This window comes from Prionailurus bengalensis, chromosome D1 (genome assembly GCF_016509475.1).
Source record: "Prionailurus bengalensis isolate Pbe53 chromosome D1, Fcat_Pben_1.1_paternal_pri, whole genome shotgun sequence".
In the NCBI taxonomy this organism is placed as follows: domain Eukaryota; kingdom Metazoa; phylum Chordata; class Mammalia; order Carnivora; family Felidae; genus Prionailurus; species Prionailurus bengalensis.
This window is the reverse complement of record NC_057346.1, coordinates 23,862,189-23,885,531: the sequence shown is the minus strand read 5'-3', so window position 1 is coordinate 23,885,531 and position 23,343 is coordinate 23,862,189. Positions and strand designations below refer to the sequence as shown.

Here is a 23,343-nt window from a genome sequence, read left to right as displayed (position 1 = left end):
ATGAATGAACATGAATGAACGAATGAGTGAGTGAATGAATGAATGAGTGAATAGGACAGATGAGCATCTCTGAAGCAGAGAGGCAGACCGGAGCCTGGGAGGCTGGTCACAATGAGAGGCAGGACTTGCGAGCAGGTTGGCATACGTGGGACTCAGATGACACAGAGCACCACAGAACACAGCACGGAGGTTCTGGCGAATACCCCTGATACAATAGGGACCCCTAGTTCCATGTCCCTTTTTCCATAGAACTTTTTTTATTTCGCATATATTTGAGTAATTATTCAGGTTCGTGTTTCCAGGGTAGTGTTCAAACTATTTAAGAAACGGGAACCCTCTTGCCCTTTTGGTGGGAATGCAAACTGGTGCAGCCACTCTGGAAAACAGTGTGGAGGTTCCTCAAAAAGTTAAAAATAGATCTACCTTAGGACCCAGCGATAGCACTGCTAGGAATTTACCCAAGGGATACAGGAGTGCTGATGCATAGGGGCACTTGTACCCCAGTGTTTACGGCAGCACTTTCAACAATAGCCAAATTACGGAAAGAGCCTAAATGTCCATCAACTGATGAGTGGATAAAGAAATTGTGGTTTTTATACACAATGGAATACTACGTGGCAATGAGAAAGAATGGAATATGGCCTTTTGTAGCAACGTGGATGGAACCGGAGAGTGTTATGCTAAGTGAAATAAGTCATACAGAGAAAGACAGACACCATATGTTTTCACTCTTATGTGGATCCTGAGAAACTTAACAGAAGACCATGGGGGGAGGGGGAGGAAAAAAAAAAAGAGAAGGGAGAGAGCCAGACCATAAGAGACTTTTAAAAACAGAATAAACTGAGGGTTGATGGGGGGTGGGAGGGAGGGGTGGGTGAGTGATGGGCACTGAGGAGGGCACCTGTTGGGATGAGCACTGGGTGTTGTATGGAAACCAATTTGACAATAAATTTCATATTTAAAAAAAAGCGTGGAGGGGGACAAAACATAAGAGACCCTTAAATATGGAGAACAAACTGAGAGTTACTGGAGGGGTTCTGGGAGGGGGAATGGGCTAAATGGGTAAGGGGCATTAAGGAATCTACTCCTAAAATCATTGTTGCACTATATACTGACTAATTTGGCTATAAATTTAAAAAAATAAAATAAAATAAATTTAAAATATTTAAAAAAACCCTGGTATATTGATGGCACCAACCATCCAGAGCAGATGCAATCAGTGGACACAGGCAGTACAGGCCCAGACCGCCATCCAGAATATAAGTCCTGAATGTTTCTCTCTCACTGGACCTAAGTTTTCTGGGGATGAGTATCATGTTGGCTTTTTCATGTATAATTTTTTTAATGTTTATGTATTCTTGAGAGAGAGAGAGACAGAGCTCAAGCAGGGGAGGGGCAGAGAGAGAGGGAGACAGAGACCCTGAAGCAGGCTCCAGGATCCCAGCTGAAGGCACAGAGCCCAACATGGGGCTCGAACTCAGGAACTGTGAGATCATGACCTGAGCTGAAGTCAGATGCTTAACTGACTGAGCCACCTAGTCGCCCCTTTTGCCTTTTTTTTTTTAAGTTTATCTGTTTATTTTGAGAGAAAGAATGAGAGAGAGTGTGAGCAGGGGTGGAGCAGTGAGAGAGAGAGAATGCCAAGCAGGCAGTCAGCCTGTCAGCACAGAGCCTGATGCGGGGCTCGATCTCGGGAATTGTGAGATCATGACCTGAGCCAAAATCAAGAGTCGACGCTTAACCAACTGAGCCACCCAGGCATCCCTCGCGTTTGCTTTTATACTTCATATCACACCTCAGCACCTAGATCGAGCCTTTGATATAAATACACTTCCTCAGTTTAGCCTGCTTTGCATTTAGTAGCCACTCAATAAATATTTGTGGAATGAATGAATGCATTACGCGAGGAAGAAATGCACTGAGGGGTGGGGGGGGGGGATGGAATGCAATGTAGCCTTGGAAATCCCCCTGGCCTGCTCAAACTACACAGCAACCTGCCCTCCCTCTGGGCTCCCTGGGACCACCCTAGCGCATTGGCATGCAGGATATGGGAGGGCAGAGGCGGATCCAGTTCTCTGGGCAGCCAGGGTATTTCCTGCAAAGCACTTTCCTTGACTTGTGTAAGTAAATCTGTTAATGCTCTCCTACTTCCTCCCCTTTGTTAGCGAGCCCAGTGTATTAATTAAAAACTGCAGGCAGCTGTAAGTATCTCCAGAAGAAGGATTAAGCCAGCTTTCTGTCAATTGCTTTCAAAGTGATTGCTATTTGCTAGAGAAACGCTTTCTTCAGGGGTTAAAGCAACCTATTTCCACTTTTCCGTCTCCTACATTACCTCATTAGCCCGCTGGCCCCTTCCCCGAATTCATGCTTCAAGCCCATTGTGGCAGGAAGACCGCAGTGATATGCCACATGCCTACGACAGTACCCCCTGGGACAGACATGGCCGTCTGGGCACTAATGCAATCAGAGCAAGGCGTCACCAGTGTAATCGTGAGCGGGTCAGTTCCCCTTCTTCCTGCTGACCTCTCAGCTTCGGCTGACTTAGGGCACCTGTGACATGTTTGTATCAACCATGCTTAGGGCGCTGATGAGGGGAAAAGCCAGGGACATGGCTGTCTCCTACACGATGTATCTATCTCAGTTAACCCTTCTTTTTTGCACCCGTCTATGGTACTGAGCACATCAGGAGAGACTTTTCTGCCTCACGCGAGGAAGAACGTTCTGACAGAGCCAGGCTGTCTCGAGATGAAACCTACCATGGTAGGCACTCAGTAACGACTGTTAAAATGAACTGCCCATGAGATTCAACCAGATGACCTTTAATGGCCCTTCCTGGGTTGAAATATAATGTTGTGAACCAGGCTGTCTTATGGGGTTTTCACTGAGTGAGTGGAAAAGACTATCTCCCTTCATGGACAGGCAAGGTTTTGCACTTTCTGGGCCATCTGCTCTGCCTGGCCAGTCTTAAGGGCAGAGAGGGAACAGGGCAAGGGGAGCGGGTGATGGACAGGATGGCACCAGAAAGCCAGGGTGGAAGGAAGTATTTCTGAGCCCCCAGACAATTTGTAACCTGCACAATTCATATTATCAGCAATGAATGTTAAGTAAATCAAATTCTCCATTGAAGTAATAAACAATCAGCTATCATAGCACAAAATATGTCTGAACTCAACTCTAATGTGACTGTAAAATAAAGTGTCAAATCTCAGGCAGTTTTTTTTTTTTTTTTTTTTTTTTTTTTTTTTGAGAGAGAGGACTGACTGATAGGAACTTCCCAAGCTCCTTCTATTCCTCCCTTGGGTGCGAGCAGTGGCTGACTCTCCGCCCTCTGGGCCCTACGGCAATGACTTCAGTTACTCAGTCCCTCTGCTTTGGAAACCCTGGGAAATTACATGTGTTATGAGAGATGCTCACAGCCCCTGGTGAGAATTGGGATTCTGGGCGAACACACACACCTACTCACACACGCATGCATGCACACCGCACATGCATGCACACACACGCCCGTGCACACGCGCCCACACGTCTGGCAGACTTGCATCTCCCCTGTATGCCACTCAGCCGATTGTGGTGTGAGACCCAGCCTCAGCAAAGAAAGAAAGGGGGGAAGAAAAGACCTAAGTCAGGATAACATAAATAAGTCTGTGGCAGGCAGAGAAAAACCCAAACAACTAATAGCACCAGAGAAAAGTCACTGCAGAATTTATATAAAAAAAAAGCGTATCAGAAAAGCTGTTCCAGAGGCCTCAGAGAGGCAGAAATCACGAAAATTCTTTCCTGCCAGCCTGTGGCTTAAATGTGTAAGAATTACTCTTTCGTGAAAAATCGGTGACCGATTTGATTATTTTCTGTCAACAGTCAGCCCTTTTGTTTGTCGTCATACTTGGTGGATTGACGGGTCTCTCCTTCTCCCTCTCCAATGTGTGTGTACGTGCATGCATGTGTGTGTGCGTGTATTTAACTCACATTGACGTCTTTGGTCTTCTTTTGCATTATCAACGTGTTTAAGTCAGAAACAGGTAAACAAAACTCCATCGGTGCTTAAACCCTTACTGTTCCTCTCTCTCCTGTCTTCATTTCAACCTTTTACAAGACAAATTTGTAGGATAAATATATAAATAGTTGTCCTAGCTGGCTTTTTTTTTTTTTTTTTTTTTGTAGCATGATTTCGGTTCTTCTTTCCCTTTTCCTTTGGCCGATTGCTTCTTCCCTCGAGAGGAGTTCATTGCTACAGACTTCAATAAAGTGGAAAGGCTGTCCAGGGAACATTTGGCCAATTCCTCTGCCTCTCTGCAGGATTGATTGGACCAGGCGATTTGTGACTCCTGCCTTTCCTTCCATCACTCAGAGGCTTAGTTTTCCTTCTGGTTGCTTTGTCTCCAGTGTCTCATATGCCAGCATGATGATTGGCACAACTGTCTTGAACACTTCAAGTGCAATTAGTCCTTCCGTGAGGAGGAGGAGGAGGAGGGAGGCAAGCGTTCCTCCTGACACAAAACAGTCTTCTTTTTTAGGACTGTCTACCACTTCGAGCCATTCCTAAGCAGAAGACACCCATCTTCCAGTAGCAGATACCCCCGTGCCTTCCTCGTTATGCCAACCCTCACATTGGTCAGTAAGGCATTATTGAGAGTCTGTTGTGGGTCCTGCAGAAAGTCAGATGCTCCGGGTGTCACGCTACAACTTTAAGACATGGCTTCTGCCCCTTTGAAGCTTACGTCTTAATTAGAGAAACATCCAAACATATGAAGGTCCTGATCAAATGCCTGAAGTGTGTCTACTGATGCACCCACCTCCAGTGTCTAGATTGTTAGGTCTTTTCTGTTTCTTTTATTTTATCCTACACGTTAAAAAGCATATGTGGCTTCTCCATTCCAAGGCTATCCTTAGCACATGTCCTTTGTACCTCTTGGGGTGGACAGATGATGGCCCCAGACGTGTTCACATCCTAATCCCCCGTGCCTGTGAATTTGTTACCTTACATGTCAAAAGTGACTTTGCAGATGAGATTTGGTGGAGATGCGATTTAAAATGGGGAGATTTTCCTAGATTATGTCGGTGGACTCCACATAATCACAAGACAGGGGCAGAGTCTGAGAGGGGGAGGTGGCAACAGAAGCGGAGCTTGGATGATGTGGGGCCGTGAGCCAATGAATGCAGGCAGCCTGTACAGCTTGGAAAAAACAAGGAAATAGACTTTCCCTTGAGCTTCCAGAAGGAACCCAGCCCTGCTGATAATGTTTTGAGTTCCGACTTCCAGAACTGTAACATAATACATTGGTGCTGTTCTCACCTACTGATTTTGTGATCATTTTAATACAGCAGCAGTAGGAAACATACATTGATTGAGCCATCCTTGGTCACCTGACCCACATTTGCGTCTTTGGTCTTTATCTTCTTTTCCGCAGGCTATGAGCGGCCAACAAATCTAGGTTATAAGTGAACAAAACTGTTTGTTTTTAAACTTTCATTGTTCCTCTACCTTCTGTCTTTTTCAACCTTTTGTAGCCAAGTTATTTTACAAACAGTCTGAGGCATTGATTCTCAGATCTGTCTATGCCCAGCATCACCTGAAAAGTTTTTCAAATAATGCGTCTGCTCAGGCTATTCCACGGATCTGCTGGAGTGGGACCCCCACCCCACATCCACTCACTGAACTGTAGCACCTACCACACCAGTAAAACAATTCGTGAGAAAGTTAATGAAGTTACTCTTTCCCACCCCCCATCTTCATAATCCCCAAATATGGCACCACATTCAGTCTGTAAACTCTGAAACTCTGCTACATCTAATGTGCTGATGATCACCTTATTTCTGGAGATTCTTTCTTGGCTTCCTAATTTTATCACTGATTGCCCATTTGTTTTCCTTCCTAACCTTAAAGATGAGTCCTCAGATCTGTGTATCTATGTTATCTATGTATGGATCTTTGTATCTATGTGTCTGGTTTTAGTGTTTCCATCATGAATTCCTGTCTCTCTTCCGTGGAGCTCAGCTGTCCTGAGCATCACTTCCTCCCTTGTGTGGACAACTTCTAAACTTGTAGCTTCTTCTTGGACCTCTCTTCCAGCCCCAGTATCGCTTTCCCAACTGGCTGCTAGACCATTCTCTGTAATAGCTACCATTTGTTAGATGTTTTTAGTCTTCACGACAGTCCCCCAAGATCTTAGTCCTGTATTCACAGATGAGGAATCTTAGGCTCGCAGAGGTTATGCAACCAGCCAGGAGTCATACGTCCCTGTGAACCAGATTCAAAATGTACCCTCAATATTCAGCGGAATCCTCAATTCTTCTTTTGGCAAGTTTTCAAAATCTATTTGCATAGGGAGCTTCCTTGGGGGGTTCTGCGGGCCCAGGTCCATTACCATCCTTCCGTTTCTTCTCAAGGCAAAGAGGGAATATATTTAAGTGTGTACATTTCAAGCGTGAGCTGTTCAAGAGAAGACACCAACTTTTCTCAGGGTGAGGCATTCCTTATTTTTCCACTTGTTTAAAACCTACCCTTCCTTCAGTACTCAACTGAAATGCCTCTGTGCACATGAGGTCTCCTAGACCCAGCTCACACAGAAGAAATTGCCTTTCCTTTGAACTAGGGGTTTTCAGGACTGTGACTATATAGTAAACATTTCTGTCCACACCCCTCCTAGCCCTGTGTATCTGGCAACATGCTTCTAGGGCTTTGCCAAAGAAGACTTGAATGATGAGACACTATTGGGAATATTTTGCTCTGCCATCCGGAAACTGGTTTTTCTGAACAGGTCACATATCTTTGAACTTTCTCCTACCTCTGAGTAAGTTCTCTGCCCTCATGGGGCAGGAACCCTCTCTCTAAACTAGGCTGGTCTTGGAAATTCCCTTTATTTGGAAGGATGAATGTTTCTTCCCTAAGAGGCCTCTCAGCTCAAGTTCTGCTTTATCACTTTTTCTACCAAGGAGTCTAAGTGCTCTGTGCAGATGAAACTCCTAATATCCAGCCCTAGCACCCTAGAATTCCAATGATAAATCTACAGATGGTGGCTCCCCACCTCCACCCTCTTCCGTGTAATGTGAGATGTGGAAAGAGAGAAATCAGCCCATCTCGACACCAACTGGTAGAGGCATCCCCAGCAGGACCTCAGAGAAGGATAGGTCTTCCTACATGGAGGAGGAAAGTGTAAGCTTCCTTTGTAATGCATCAAGCAAGAGTAGAGACTCACAGGTAGAAATAATGAGTGACAGGAGAAAGGCGGCCACAGTGGGGAGACCACCCTGGTTGAGCTGGAGCATTTAAGGGACATGACATTATCTCAGTAAATGGCTTCAGATTCCAAAGGATCTTAAACACCAGCCAATGGAGATTAGCCTTGACGTTAGGGGCACTGGGTATCCTTGTATATTTTAAAGCTGGAAAGTGATCTAATGCTTAGGTTTCCATAAATAAATAACCAAAAGGAAGAAGGGAAGAGTGGCCAAATGTCTTAAATTCCTCTTGGGCCTATTGCCTGATTTATCTTGGACCCCAAACACACAGACATGTGCAGATTTTCTTGGATTATTTATTTTGGTTTTAACGTACACAGTGGAGAACTCGATGTGAGCTTGGCTGGATGCTTCAGAGAAAAGGGCTGTGTTGTGTATGCATCTGTTGTTGCAACTGGTGCAGGCCATCTGTGGGTGGTTCCTGCCATTCTTAGCAGCCCTCCTTCTCTCTTGGAGAATGAAGGCTCCTACACTGAGTCATTTGGTGGCCGCTGAATTTTATTTTCGGAATGTGTCCTAAATACTGCAGGCTGCCCACTCACTATGCCGAAGAGAATGCCCTTTGAGAAGAGGATTCCTATTTGTCTAACAACAGCTTGCTGCTGGGGCGATCTCTCTCTTTTGTCACGGGCTGAATGGGGAAAGGCTCAGCCTTTGATCTCCAAGGCTGAGAGCGTCCAGGGAGGAAGCTGAGCAGCCCGCTATGGTTTGAGTCTGAAACACATCTTTATGTTGCTTCACACGACGTTGCATGTGGATCACTATCTCGGTGTTCTAGAGAAGAATCGGAATCGTAAAGTTTAAGAACTGGAGGGGACCCCAGAGTCCGGCTGCCTACAGATCACCTGAATGTCCTTTACAGTAGTTCCAATCAGGGGTCATTCTGCTGCGTCTTGCTAGCTTCTTGTGCCAGAAGACTCACTACCTTGAAAAGATTTCTAATCCAGGGTAGCCAGTGGCCTCATACAATACCCTGTTTATGTAAGCCTTTCTAGAGAGATTGAGTTAGGTGTTTTAAAAGCCCACCAAAAATCATACCTGCAGAGCCTGCAAATTCATATCGAGGAATGTGGCTAAGGAACTAAATGAATGAATGAAGCAAAATGTAATATTCCTTTCCATGGCCGGTAGTAAGGAGATAAAGTGAATTAAAAACCATGTTGTAGAATAGTAAGTGTTAATATGAAGAGGCAGTAGTAGCTATCATTTTAAGCACTTGTTCTACGTCTTTTCTAGAGCTTTCCATGTACTATTTTATTTATTATTCATTCATCATGTGTCATGATGTGTGTGTGTGTGTGTGTGTGTGTGTGTGTGTGTGTGTGTGTGTTTTGAAGGCTGGGAGGGTCAGGGATTCTGTGAACACTTTAGTTTTTTGAGGATGAGCTAATGGTGTCTTCCATCTCCTGTCTCCTACACTGGCTTCTGAATTGCTATCCCCGCCCCAGCCGTCTGCTTTCCTGAGGCTCCACGAAACATTTCCCCACTTTGCCTATCCTGTGGTTGGTTGGGGTCAGTCGCTTTTTCACTTCCATCAAGACAAGGCAGGCTCCCTGAGGAGGTAGGCTTTTTAGGAAGACTTAAAGGGGGTGAGGGACTATCATTAGGTAAAGCCCTGAAGAAAGGTACTGAATGATGGATCTTCTAAATGCATATTAATGCTTAATTGTTTCTGATGTTCTTTGGAGAGCCTGAGCCTCTCCTAATTTTCTTGATCTCTCAACCCTGAGGAAGAGCTGTACTATCTGTCACACTGGACCAGGAACTTGACCTCCCGCATGGCAGTTCTAGAACGATTCCACTGTCTTCCTAGCTATGAGCATAGGATGTGACAGTCTTGGACCTTAGTGAATATCACAGTGGTTACAAGAGTCTCTGGGTCCCTCCCCCTGGGCTCTCGCTCTCACTGAGATCCTTCTGTAGGGGGGCCCAGATGCATCCAGAGTTTTTCTCATGCTGTGTTTGAAACTTGACCATTTTTTTTAATGATAAAGAATAATTTCAATAATGTAGAGTTGGTTTCTTATTAAATCAAAGGAGAAAGATTATCAAGCGTGGTAGGTATTGTACTTTAAGTTGATTACAAAAAGCTTTATTGAGGGTTAACCACTAGGCAATGGATAGAAAATCAATTACACGGTAGTTAAACATCCAATAATATGTGTTGTAATGAACAATTCATATTTAACACCTCTTATGAAATAATGAGCTGTGTTGGAGTTTTGGGGTAGCCAAGCAGCAGTTGGGATATGAGAGTAAAATCTTGAGGAGGCTGACACCATGTTTTATCAAGTAGCATCTCACGGCATCATGGTTATGTGAGGGCTGGTTCACTTCCCATTCCGGTATCATGCCTCCTGACGGCTGCCATGACCACACAGCTTCTAAGAGTCACCAGTCTAGACTGAGACCCAAGACTGCACTGACGTCAGATTGGTACGAAAGAGCAAGTCGTTAAGTCACTAAGATGATGCTGTGCATCATGAAATTAACATTTCCAGATTTCCTTAGGTAATGTGGACAGCCAGGGGGTCCTTTTCTCATCCTATCCCAGTCTATAGAGACCCATCTCTTCACCGTCTGCCATATTGTCTCCCACGTGATACATAAAAGCCTGACTCAGAACTCTTTATATTTAAATGGTATTTGCATGTAGTGTGTTCATGAATAACTCAATTCAGTTGCTATTCATGCTTTTCCTTTTTCACCACACCGCCCAATCAAATGTGATTTCAAGATAGGAAGGGGCCATCCAGTCTCAAAACCTGCCAAGCCACCCACATTTCTGGCTTCACTGAAGGTTGTTCTGTAATTCCCTGTGTCTCCTTCTGCTCTGGGTTCTATAATATGAAGCTAGTATTTTCAAAGGAGTTCACAGTTTGTGCCTCCAGAATCAGACCATGGTAGAGTCCTTCAGTTTAGCCAATTCACAGATATTTGGCAGAGTTACAGGAGAGGTGAAGGAGAAAGCAAAGAGTGGAAGACAAGAAGAAAATAGCAGCGCTCAGGTGGCAATTGGAAATGAGAACCAGTGAAGCGGAGAGAATACAAAGCGGCTATTTCATGGGTAGAAGATCGCGATGGGGAAGGTTCACTCATGAGTAGGAGAAGCTGAGTGAGGAAAGGACAATAGGAGGGAGTAAGCTATTGGCTCAGAAAACACTGGCTTTGGCTGACATTGTGAAGATCATAAAACCAACCTGAGGTAAGTAGGATAGTTAGCATTTGGGAGCTTAGGCTCTAGAGCTTGGCAGACTAGATTTCTGGTCCTTTCTGCCACTTGATAGCTATGTGGTTGGGAATTTATTTAACCCCTCTGGGCCCAGTGATGCAAAATCTACGTGCTTACACCCAAGTACCTAGTATAAGATCTGCCGTATCCTTGTCACGCCATAAATATTGGACAATGTGTGTGTAATCGTATCTACTTTATATGGGCATTTTTGTGCAGACAGATTGCAAAAAGCCAGGTAGGACATTTCATGTATTGCCTGGTACATATAATATAATTATGAGCATACTTATTACTGCACTTATTTTTAAAATATGCAAGCATTTGATTTTCTGTAGCCATTTGATCTTACTACGTAAACGATGTCCCTCCTGTTGCTACCACGCTGGGAACTGCTGTGAATGCTGGGGCATATTTTGTGAGCTCCCATCATAGTGGCTGGCATTAAACATGCTCCCGAGATAGGTTAAATAAGTGAGTCGCTTGCGGAATCTTAAAGTGGGAGCTCACCTTACTGAACATCTAGTCTAGCCTGTAGATTTTATAGGCACAGCCTATAAATCCTTTTGGGACCAAGTAGAAATCGCTGTAGCAGCATGGCATTTTGTTAACGAGGATGCTGTGGCCCAGGGAGGCTAGGTGGTTTGGGCTGGGCAACCCAGTGTGTGATGACTAAACCAGAAGTATAGCCCAGGTCACGCAGTTCCCAGGGTGGTGGCAACCAAGCCTTCCCTTCCAGGGACAAGGGTGGCTAACCAGTTGTAGAGCCTGGGGGCCGCTGTGACTTTCTCATTTTGCAGTCTCCAGGGGCTCCAGTGTCTTTTCGGAGGAAGAGCTACAACCCGAGGCCTGGAATCTGAGGTCCGGGTTGTCACAAGGGGGTTGAGCCCAAATTCTAGGGCTGTGGGTTCCGAGGTAGAATTCTTGACAGTTCCCAGTAGGATTCTGGACTCCACCTGAATTTCTCAAACACCAGCCTGGGATTTGAGAGCTGGAGAGGCCCTGATGTATCAGCAGTCACGATAGGTTGTGGGAAAGGCATGTGAAAAGTGATGGGAATGAGATGAAGGAGGTGTCGAGGAGCAAGAATTCCCGTCCCCTTGAAGGTCCTTGTAGCTGGATTAGGAATCAGATTGACACGAGACAGAATAACAGGAGAAAACCAAATTTTACAGGTGTGTATAATGGGACATCCACATAGACATGGAAATTCCAAAGACCATCAGGCAGCATGGAGTATATATGTCATCCTGAAACTAAGGGGAAGGGGTAAGAGTCTGGGACTCCAGAGGAAAGGAGTGTACTTCACGGGACCATAAGAGGAACAGACGTTTGGTAATTAGATGTTTGCCCTGCCATACAGATGGGCCACTCCGAGAAAAACTGATCTGTTAATAACCCTTATTCTGGGGAAGACCCCCAATTTAGATTCTTCTGTGTGGTTAAGGGTGGGAGAAAAGTTTCTCTTCAGCCCGCAGGGACTCAATTGCCTTCAGCTCAAAATAATCCACATGCTAACGTGGCACTTTCTGGTTTGGGGGGCTTTCCTGAACACCATCAGAATCAGGGCATTTGTTGGGGGCGGGGAGTGGAAGTTCTGCTCCTTAGACAGGCCATCCTTACTGTTTACAGCTGGTGTGCTGGTTAATCCGAGGGGATTTGCATAGATGCAGGGACCAGGGAAGAGAAGATTTGGGGACCCTGGGGGACAGCAGAGCAAGAAGTGGGAAGGGTGTGTGAGGGCCTGCATCCAAGAAGCTTCCAGTCTCATGGCCCCTTCCATCCTGGTTTGCTATAACCCCTTTCCCTTGGGGCTTGAATCCAGGGAACTCTTAGGGAAAGACCTGACACATGACAAGTACTCAATAGGTATTTGATGAATGAATGAATGAATCCATGAATGAAAAGAATTTTAGAGCTAAAAGGGACTGTAATGGGCCTCAAGTGATGGCTATAACCAACACCATTCAATTATTAATTCCAATAAAGCAACTCTCAAAGCACTAACAGAAGCTTGAAAACGGAGAATTTATAATCACCAACATGCTTGCTGTCAAAGTCATGATGGTGGCCTGCTTGGGACCTGTCCCCCTCTTCTGCAGCTGCCTCAGGGAGATGAGAAGGCTTCGGTGTAGGAGCCCAGTGCAGCAGGGGGAACATCTGTGGTGAGTCTAATGAGGCTATTAGGGTGGAGGTAGGTTAGCAGCTTCCCCTGAAGGCACCAGGGGAGACCTGAGATCTGTCTCCCCACCGCCTGGGGGAACATATCTAAAGACTGGCTCAATTGCAGGTGCAGACTGAAAAGATACTGAACAGCCCCAGGCCACATTCTTCTAGGGACCTTGTGGAGACGTGGTGGGGGTGGTTTGGGGTGGGGGGCGCAGAGAATGACTTCTTTCAAAAGGCCTGGATGGGCTGGCTGGAAGGAGGGTGAAGAAAGGAGCAGAAATGGTTCTGCGGGCCCTCCAGGGAGCGAGCGGAGGTATTCTCCCGCCGCCCCCGACATAGCCCGTCGTGTCGCACTTGGGGGCTGAATGTCGCTGATAGGTAGCAGAGTAGCTGCTGACGCCGGGGAAGTCTGAGTGGTGGGTCTTGTCGTTACAGAAATCACACCGGACATGCAGCGAGGTAGGGGTGGGGACGGCAGAGAACAGGGCCCTGAGAATCTTCGAACGTGTCAAAAGCAGTTTTGTCACCGTGAAGGCAAACCCAAAGTGAAGCGTAATGGAGAACTCGAGGCAGATAGAGTCTGTCAGTGAGATTTAATTTGTTTCAGAACTGAGAGAGTTGCGAGAGCCCCCGTTCTTGATTGGAGTGGACAGCGGAGAGGTGGGAGCGCACAGGGCTGGAGCTACTCATTCCAGATAGGACTCCGGTAAACCAATCAGATAAATCTCTTCATTAGGGTCTTGAGTAAAAGGCAAGTGGAAAGAGGGCAGAGCGCAGCCTGTAGATTAAATTTGGTCAGAGCCAATATCTGACAATCCCCCATGCTGTTATCCAAATGAAAGCTAATGCAACTATGAATTAGCAGCCCCAGGAGCAATGGAGGAGGGAATTCAATTCTCTCCAACTCTGCTCCAGTCTAGACTGAAAGAGGAACCACGGGAGGCTGGCGTCACTCCCTCCAGGCATGCAGGTGTTGACTGGGGGGTGGTGGGGCACAAGGTGCCCCACTTGGGCTTCCCCACTCAAGTCTCGGAGTGTGGGCCTCAGTCATGTCTTAGGTCTGCTCAGCCAGCTCGGGGAAGGCCCAGGGTGAGCCCTACGTCTTCCAGAAGGTTTCAGCTGCAAGGGAGCCTCATCCCCTCTGAGGAAATTTCGCCTTGCCTTCCTCCTGCCAGCCTTGAGCATGACTCTTTTCTTCACAGTGAGCCCTGGACAGAGTTCCCCGGCTGGCCCTTGATATTTCTAAATCCAGAAGTCCCCCAGATGGTAGCTACGCTTGTCGTGAGCCCAGTCTGACATAGAGGATTGTCCAGTCACTGTGTCACCCACCTGAAACGAATGTAGCATCGCATGTCAGCTGTACTCCATCACAACAACAAAACATAAGGAGTCCCCACCTAGCCTGAATCCAGTGATAGTGTATCACTCTCCCCTGCCAAACCTTCAGAGCAACCGTTTCCCCTCTTTGTTTTCAACAGAACAGAATTTTAATGAAACTAAGAGCACATAGGGGGCCATGGATGGCCTTCCTTCCACTTATGGAGATTGATCTTTAATGCTTTCCTTGGAGGAAATGCCTGCCCTTGACCCCTCACATCTGTCATTCTGGTCCCACTGACCCTGCAGTCGTGCCCTTCGCCCTGCCTTCCAACCCACATGGCACTTACCCTCAGATATGTATTCGATATTAATGCATTATTGTTCATTTATCTTTCGGTCTGTTGATTTAATCTCGTCCTGGGCTTATCCTTCACCCGTGTGCCATGGTATCGTGTAAATATGCTCTTACGTTCCTAATAGGCAAAGTCAGCCGTGTCTAGGTAATTCTTCGGTTTGCACAATGCAATCTACAAAGGGGCCTTCTTTTCATGATGTTGGCGATAATGATATCAGATTGTATGGAGAAGGGCAGAGAAAAGCCGCGATTAGTTCCAAGAGGGAGGCATTGAGCGGCAGAGACGGAATCTCCTCCAGCCCTCCCTGGGACGGGGTCTCGCTGTCAGCTCGTGGGTAAGAGGAGAGAAGGAATGAAGATGAATGTTTTACCGTGGTGGCTGCCCAAGGCCCGAAGCCATCTCAAAAGCCAACCCCCGAGACCCCCAAGGGAAAGGGCCAGTGGTGCAGCACTGGGGGCCTATGGCCCTGATGGGAACATTTATCAGAAATCTGTGCAAATGAGAGCAGGGAAGCAGAGCTTGTCCCAAGAGACGTTGTCTGCACCGGGTGGGGGGGGGGTGGAGGGGGGATATCTTAGAATAAAATCCTTTAATGTTTCTCTCCACAGCAATATAGTCTCCTTAATATGACAAATCGGAGCTCCTGCCGTACTTTACTGCCTGCATGTTAATGAGCCGAGCCCGTGTAACAGAGCCATTTGGTGGAGGGAGTTTACAAACAACTTGGTTTTGAGATACTCAGAGAGAGAGGGAGAGAAGGAAGATGAGGTTGCATTGAGAGCCGTAGGTCTGACGGAGGAGGCTGCCTCCCTACAAGCCTTGGGACTCAAGGAGAGCCCCCTGGAAGAGTCTTTGCTCTTGGAGTGGCCACGCAAAGAGAGCCGGGGGAGACCTCTAAGACTCTGAGATTGCATTTCACTGAAGGACCCGATTCATTAAAATGATGTACAAAACACTCTCCAGGGGGCGCCCAGGTGGCTTAGTGGGTTGAGCATCCAAATTCGGCTCAGGTCATGATCTGGCGGTCTGTGGGTTCGAGCCCCGTATCGGGCCCTGTGCCGACAGCTCGGAGCCTGGAGCCTGCCTCAGATTCTGTGTCTCCCTCTCTCTGCCCCTTCCCCACTCATGTTCTCTCTCTTTGTCAAAAATAAATAAACATTAAAAAAAAAAAACACTCTCCAGCACGTGCTACAAGATTCCCAGGGTGAATGCAGGTCACTGTCCCCATCTGGCTGCCACTCTGTGGTGCTTGAGTGACCCTCTCCAGCTGGAAGAGCAGGGGGGAGAATGGGACCTAGGCTTTCACAGAATGGGTCAGCCTGTTTTCTGAATCCAGGGTTAGGGTAATGTCCAGATTCCTTATCACCAGGCTCGTGAGGTCACTTTGTTATCTCGACAGGGTGAAACAGTGGCCAGTGTGAGTGAGCCCTTTGGAACACTAGAGATCTAGTCATAATGACGACAATGATGGCGATGGTTATGATGATGATGGTGACAATGTCACATAACGTACTCTGTGCTTACCAGGTGCCAGACCCGGCAGTAGGGGTTTTAGATGCATGTATCATTTAATCCTTACTCAACTAAGTGCTTGATAATACTGTTATTCCATTTTTATGATGAGTAAAGTAAGGTTCGAAGAGTTCAGTATCTTGATCACAGTTACAAATCTCCTTAGTGATGTCACATGCAGAAGTATCAATCATTGGAAGGACATGTATGGAGCCTCCTTGAAGGATGTTGTATTACAGAATACTTGAACTAGAAGGAATCTTGACATGATCTGGCCCAACCTTTCTCACTATCCAGGTGGAAAAACCATCAGCCTGGAAAACAGAAGTGACCTCTGCAAGGCTAGGCCACCAGAAAATGGCAAAGCTGGGGTTAAAGTCCAGATCTTCTGAATTCCAGTGCTTTGTTCCTCTCTGGCACCCTCATTGTCTTTCAGTTTGGAGTGTTGCAGGATTTTAATTTTTAGGTAATGTGCTGATGGCTGGTGGTGAATTAAGCGCACGTGGGAACTAAAACATCTAAGAATTGGGAAAGAGCCGAGGGGAAAGCTGGTGTCCACTGAGCAGCTATAGTTGCACTGAGAAAGAGACCTGGGACACCCGCCATCTTGCTCTAGGGACGCATCACCTGAGATGGGAGCAGCCCCCTCAGGGAAGGCTGCGAAGGTGGGAGGTGTCTGGGTCTGGTTCTGGGATCCTTGTTCATCCAGGCTTGTACCTGAATACTCAAAGAGGATGAATTCCAGAGAACAGGGAAATGACCAGAGATGGGCCTTCTCTCCCATCCACCTGAGTGTGCCCAGCCCCTCATCTGGGCTGGAGGGATGTAAATGCCAACTTATGTACCATGTGGGGCTGGCTGCCTAAGAATCACCTGGAGAGTAATTTATAGACAGATTCCCAAGCCCTACTCCCAGAACTTCTGATTCAGAAAGTCTAGGTTACTATTCACCTATATTTTTTACATTGCCTCCAGGTGATTCTGATTATCAGCCAGAGTTGGAGCCACTACTGAAGGCTCTGATGTCATCGGGCAAACACAGAAGCAGGTGGAAAGATCAGCGAACGAGGAGAGCCAGTTAAATGCAAAAAAACGGTGATAGAGGGCTTTTGGGTGGTTTTTTGTTTTGTCTTTTGCTATAACCCCTGGGATCCTGCCAACGATGATGCTGAGGGTGATTCCAATGTTGAGGGACAAGAGAAAATGGACTTCTGGGTAAGATCCATTATCTTAATGCAGATGAAATTTTCAATAATTACAACTTCTTGTCAAACATGCAGGCTCAATTGAAATAAAGTCGTGAATGGTGCCAGGATTATCTAGATCAATTCTCCTGTATGTGTTATCCCTGGTAGTCTCTCGAGAGATAAAGCACCCATCATGCTAGGTAATTATGTGGATAAGTGTGGCAATTCCACAATAACCCAGCCATAAGTGAATTCAGTGGGAACAATTCAGGCTGATGTAGCTGGAGGAGAGGAGGGGACCAGAGCAAAGTCCAGATAGCATTGTGACAATCATGGCCTCATTTGTGCTGTCAGCAATGAAGCACTAAATCACTGCCTATAGGATAGGCACAAGGGTAAGTTAATTCTAGACCATCCCTCAGTTTTCCAGCTGGCAGATTCCCGAAGTGCAGCACTTATGAGCCATGTGACCGGAAGAACATGGCAAACTCAATATTAAGAACATGGCCTTAGCATGTAAGATCAGTGTGTGGCTCCTCTTGGTAAAGCAGAGAATGAACACGCACATGTGTGAGCACACACACACACACACACACACAGTCCATCAAAACGGGGAGAAGTTACTTCTCAATGTTGTAAATTTAAATGAAGTCCGGAGTAGTGAAGGCCATTTGTAAGGTCTGCTGAGCTAATGGATTCATAATGACTTTTCAAGCTTCGCTCGGGTAAGAAATACTGTTCATTTTTTAATTGCATATAATTATACTTTTTCATAATCTAGGGCAGCATAGCAAAAGTAAATCTACTGGCTTAATTATAAATCTTTTTATTATCTGGAACCCTGCTGAAATAAAAGGAAAGAAACAACTATTGTGTTTTTTTTTAATCTAGTAAAAAGGATTAAAAAAAAAAACCTCAATGTTAAATGAGTTACGATGTTTTTGATGGGAGAACACTGGTTTGTTTCACGTTTGATATTCTTTTGGTGGGGGGTGGGGGGGAAGGCTGTTTGTAGAAGTGCCCGGACATTCTGACCTGCCTGTGGTCCAAACTGCCTCCTGTCCTAAGGGAGTGAGCATTTGCTGGTCTTTTCAATAATCTGAGAGAGTCCTTTTTTTATCCCTAGAGGTGGAGTCTGGGAAGAGCTTCAAGCTTGAAGGTGCAGCAGGTTAGGGGGGGAAGGGGTTGCGTTCCGGGAAGAGGTGAGAAGTCTGAGGGAGCTGAAGCTCCCAGGATCATACTCGGATTATTCTTTCCACTGGGTTTCTCCTCCTGATCTTCCCAAGACTCTCCTGTGACTCTGTGGCTCGCTCAGAATGACCCTGGGGAGAAAGATGCACTTCTGAAGGACACGGGATGATAACCTGGCCAGGAAGATGCATTGCTTTCACGGAGATGAGATTGGCTGTACCCTTCGTTCCTTGTAGAGTAGAAATGCTGGACCAATCACGTGTAAGGGAGCAGCACCATTCCGGAGGCATGAGCAGGTTCGGGCCGATGCAACTGTGTCTGAGGCAAGGAGAGCAGGCTCACGAAAACACGGGCAGTTCTCCATATTCAGCTCTCCACTGTCACCCCACAAGTCAGAGAGGGTCGGAGGCACCTGCTTCCAGGTGGGCAGCAGAGGGCCTGTTAGCGCCGGAGCCTGGGGGAAGCGGGGAGCCCCTGGGCGGCACCAGCCGAGCCCTCGCCAAACCGTCCTGAAGACCTGGCTTCTCCCTGACCCAGAATTCCACGATCCCTTGAAAAGTCATCAATGCTGGATGCCCCTTGTTTAAGCGAATCAGGTACTCAGTCATTGCTGGGGAGGCAGGGAACCCAGAGAGAAAAACTAATTAAGCTCTTAAAGGCTCGGTAGCCCATATGGGCCTGATGGACATGGATGGGGTTGCAGCCCCGTCTCAGAAGAGGGGGACATTATCCTGAAAGGCGACGGCGGTTCGCAGTGAACATCTCTAAATCCCTCTGCGTTACTTCTTACCACTCTGGCCCCAATTCCGACCCCACGCACACGCCCCCGTGGCACCTCAAGTGTGGGACACACTATACATTCTGTGCTTCGAATGGCAACCGCCTCTGGTGGCGTGTGCAACCTGTGCCTGGCTCTGGCTGAGAGCCGCTTCTCTCCCTGCAGCCCCTGCTCCGGCAGCCACCTCTTCACCCCCGACGTAGGGGTTCCCTTCTCCTGGTACTTACTCTGGGCTCCAGATTGCTGTTATCAGGCCGGTGCTGCCAAAAAGTGGCCCCGAATTTGAACCCCTCTCTCCAGAAAGAAGCAGAATCTCACATCTCCCGTGGAGAACTCCCTTTCATGCCCTCTGATGCCTGCAATCAGGGAGGGGTTCCTGGAAGAGGTGAACTTGACAGTACAAGAGTGGTCGTGAGCAGTGAAAGGACAGTTGTGTCCAGAAAGTTGCTTTAGTAACGCATTAAAGTAAGAACCCCCCCCATCCTTGCAAGGGTGATGAGTCTGGGTAGCCAACCTGAATCCCACTAGGGATCATCCAGACCCATTTCCTAGGTATATGATGCTTTTCATCAGCCGGTCACTGAATCCCAGGGAGTATGCTTTACCCCTCTGGACTCTCCTCAGAACAGATAAGACACATGCCAGTTTAGACTCCTGGCACCACCACTTAAGAGCTATGTGGACTTTGACTTCATCTTTCTTAATCTCTATATGCTCATGCATAAAATGGGTATAATACTAGCGGGCCTGAAGAGTCCTAAGAATTAGAGAAAAGTCAAGGACCTAGTGAAGTCAGAGGCCTGCTACCTACTCAGTGCTCAATGGGTGTTTTTTGTTGTTGTTGTTGTTGTTTTTCTTTTTTTTTTTTTTGCTGTCTCTGTTGTGGCTATTACATTCCTAGATTCAGAAAGCTGGGTACACATTCCTGTTTTTCTCGTTGCTGGCAGCTTGGCCTTGGTTGAGTTGCATAGTTTTTCAAAGCTTTAGCTTGGGCGTCTGTGAAGTGCAGCTAATGACTTCTGCCTTAACCAGGTAGCGAGAGGTTTTGCAACAACCAGTAAAAGTAAAAGCCTAGCACAGTGATTTAAACAAGCAGGAAGTAACACCCCCTCACTTACAGAGCCTTCCAGGATATGCTGTCGCAGTTGGTTTGGCAGCTTGACCGTGTCAGGACGAGCATCTTTGGGGCTCTCTGGGCCCTTCTGTACCAGCTTTTCCCTTCGTGGTCCTTGACTTTTCTAATTCTTAGAAATGCCTTGCTCTAGGCACAGAGAAGGGGGAAGAGGAAGGGACAGAAGATCAGCCTCTCTGTGTCAGAAAGAGGAAAAGCTTTCCCAGAGCCCACCCGGTAAACGTACACTCACATCTCCTTGACTGTGACTGGATGAGGGTCAGGCCAGTCAGCCAGTGGTGTTCGTCCCACATCCACCGATGGGGCTGCTGTGAGAACAGACAGACGAGTGTATGTTAAAGCATTTTGTAAGAGGGTCACAAAAGTAAGTTACTATCCTTACTCTAGCTCTTGTACAAAGGAGAGGCCAGTCAACTGGGTAAGTGATAACTCTATTGTTCAGGCCTTTTAACCCCACCGAGATGAATGGAAGACATTCTGGAGGCCATGGTTGTTTTAGTACAGGCTCCTAGATCATAGCCTCTTTCTGGCCAAGCTGCGGGTTACCCGTTTCATTTTGCTAGTGGGATGAGGCTTGAATTGGGCTTGGTGACTTCAATTGTCTCTGCTTGATGTAAGTGGAAGACTATGTTTCCAGGTAAATATGGTGAATTTCTAGTGCCCAGCAGGAGGTATTCCTGAAAGGCTCATTCACCAGTAATGGGGTGATGTTACATTAATCATAGGTAGTCGTCTTAATGTGTGCCCTCCCATTCTTGTACCCTCATGACATCCTTAATAAGCATCTGCTATCTTTAACAGCTTTATTGAGGCATAATTTACATACCATAAAATTCGCTAAGTATACAATCGAATGATTTTTAGTAAATTGACACAGTTGTGCAACCGTTACTACGATGCAGTTTTAGAACAGTTCAGTCTCCCCTGAACAATCCTTCCTGCCCGTTTGCAGGCAATCTCTACAACCCCACCCGCTCTCACCGTGCTCCAGGCAATTACTAAGCTACTTTCTGTCTCTAGATTGCCTTTTCTGGACATTTCGCACCAACAGGATTGTACAATATGTAGCCTTCTGTGTCTGGCTTCTTTCACTTAGCATGTTGTTGAAGTTCACCCACATGGTAGCTATCAGTCGTTGGTCCATTTTTGTACGGATGAACAGTCGATGATGAACATTTTAGTTCCTTCCACTTTTTGCTCCTTATGACTTTTTGTTCCTCATGAAGATGCTGCTGTGAACATTCATATGTATGTCTTTTGTGGACATATATTTTCCTTTCTCTTGGATAGAGATCTAGGAAATGAGTTGCTGTGTCATATAACTTTATGTTTAACATTTTAAGAACCTGTCCAACTATTTTCCACCTTTTACCAGATTGTTACATTTGTTACTGTCGATGAACCTACACGGACACCTCATCACCCAAAGTCCATAGTCTACGTTACAGGGTTCGCTCCTGGTGTTATACACTCTGCGGGTCTTGACAAATGTATGATGACATGGATCCACCATGACAGTATTGTAGAGTAGTTTCACTGCTCTAAAAACCCTCTGTGCTCTACCTGTTGATCTGCCCTTCCCCTCAGTCCCTGGCAACCACTGATCTTTTTACCATCTCCATAGTTTTGCCTTTTCCAAAATGTCATGTGGTCATTCACAAAGTCTGTAGCCTTTTCAAGTTGTTGTTGTGTTTTCACTTCGTAATATGCATTTTAAGTGTCCTCCAGATCTTTTCATGGCCTTCTTCAGCTTATTTCCTTTTAGCTCCGAATACTATTCCATTGTATGGATGTACATGTATGTATCCATTTACCCGTTCCTACTGAAGGACATCTTGGTTGCTTCCACGTATTGCCAGTTATAAATAATTAGTTGCCATATGTGCAAGTTATGGTGTGGACATAAGTTTTCAACCCATTTAGGTAAATATCAGTATGCTTATTGGATCATAAGTGTATGTTTAGTTTTATAAGACACTGCCAACCAATCTTCCAAAATGGTTGTGCCATTTTGCATTCCCAGCAGCAATGAGTGAGAGTTCTCTTGCTCCACATCCTCACCAGCTCTTGCTGCTGTGTGTGTTTTGGATTTTGACCATTCGAATAGGTGTATAGCGTCGTCTTTTGGTTCTTTTTATTTGCAGTTCTGCAGTGGCACATGAGGTGGACCATCGTCTCATATGCTTATTCACCACGTGTATATCTTCTTAGGTGAGGTGCCTGTTCAGGTCTTTTGCCCATGTTTTAACCAGGCTGTTCGTTTTCTTATTGCTGAGTTTCAAAAGTTCTTTGTATGTTTTGGATAACAGTCCTTTCTGTCAACTATGTCTTTTGCAAATATCTTCCCTTCGTCTGTGACTTGTCTTCTCATTCTCTTTCTGCCCATTTTTCAGTTGGGTTGTTTGCTTTCTTATCATTGATTTTTTTGAAAAGAGTTGTTTCTGTGTTCTGGATACAAGTTATTTTATCAAAAGTATATGATTTTCAAAGCGTTCTCCCACTGTGTGGCTTATCTTTTCATTTGCGTAATGGTGTCTTTTGAAGTGCAAACGTTTTTAATTTTGATGAAATCCAAATTCTTAATGCATTCCTTTATGGATCATGCTTTTGTTGTTTATCAGGAAACTCTGCCTAACCCAAGGTCACAATGGTTTTCTACTGTGTCTTCTTGTAAAAGTTTTATAGTTTTAACTGTAACAGTTAGGTCCATATCAATTTGGGGTAAATTATTGTGGTGTGAGGCAAAGGTCTAAATTCACACTTTTGCATGTGACTATCCAACTGTTTCAGTACCATTTGTTGAAAAAACTATTCTTCTGCCATGGAATTGCCTTGACATCTTTTAAAAATAGCAATTGACCATAAATGTAAGGGTTTACTTCTGGACTCTCAATTCTGTTCCATTGATTTAAATGTCTATCCTTATGTCAAAGCCACACTGTGTGGGTTACTGTAGCATGTTTCAAAATCAGGAAATGTAAAATCCATAGTACTCCAACTTTCTTCTTTTTCAAAATTATTTTCACTCTTCTTAATTTCTTGCATTTCTATATAAATCTTGAGATTGGAGTGTCAAGTTTCTGAAAAAAAAACCTGCTGAGATTTTTATAGGGATTGTGTTTCTAATTAGAATAATTTGGGAAGAATTACCATTCAATATATTAAACACTTATTATTTATTTTGAGACAGAGAGAGAGAGAGGGAGAGAGAATTCCAAGCAGGCTGC

The 23,343-nt window shown here is 45.8% G+C and overlaps 1 protein-coding gene and 1 long non-coding RNA gene across 5 annotated transcripts in view; both read left to right on the top strand.

Moving 5' to 3' along the window:
• Positions 1-23,343, top strand: part of KIRREL3 (kirre like nephrin family adhesion molecule 3) — a 551,587-nt gene that overhangs the window by 41,536 nt on the left and 486,708 nt on the right. The window lies entirely within an intron of this gene.
• LOC122483134 lies at positions 16,782-18,793 on the top strand. The gene is made up of 2 exons (XR_006297311.1): positions 16,782-17,740; positions 18,142-18,793. It is a non-coding gene; the product is annotated as an uncharacterized LOC122483134 (long non-coding RNA).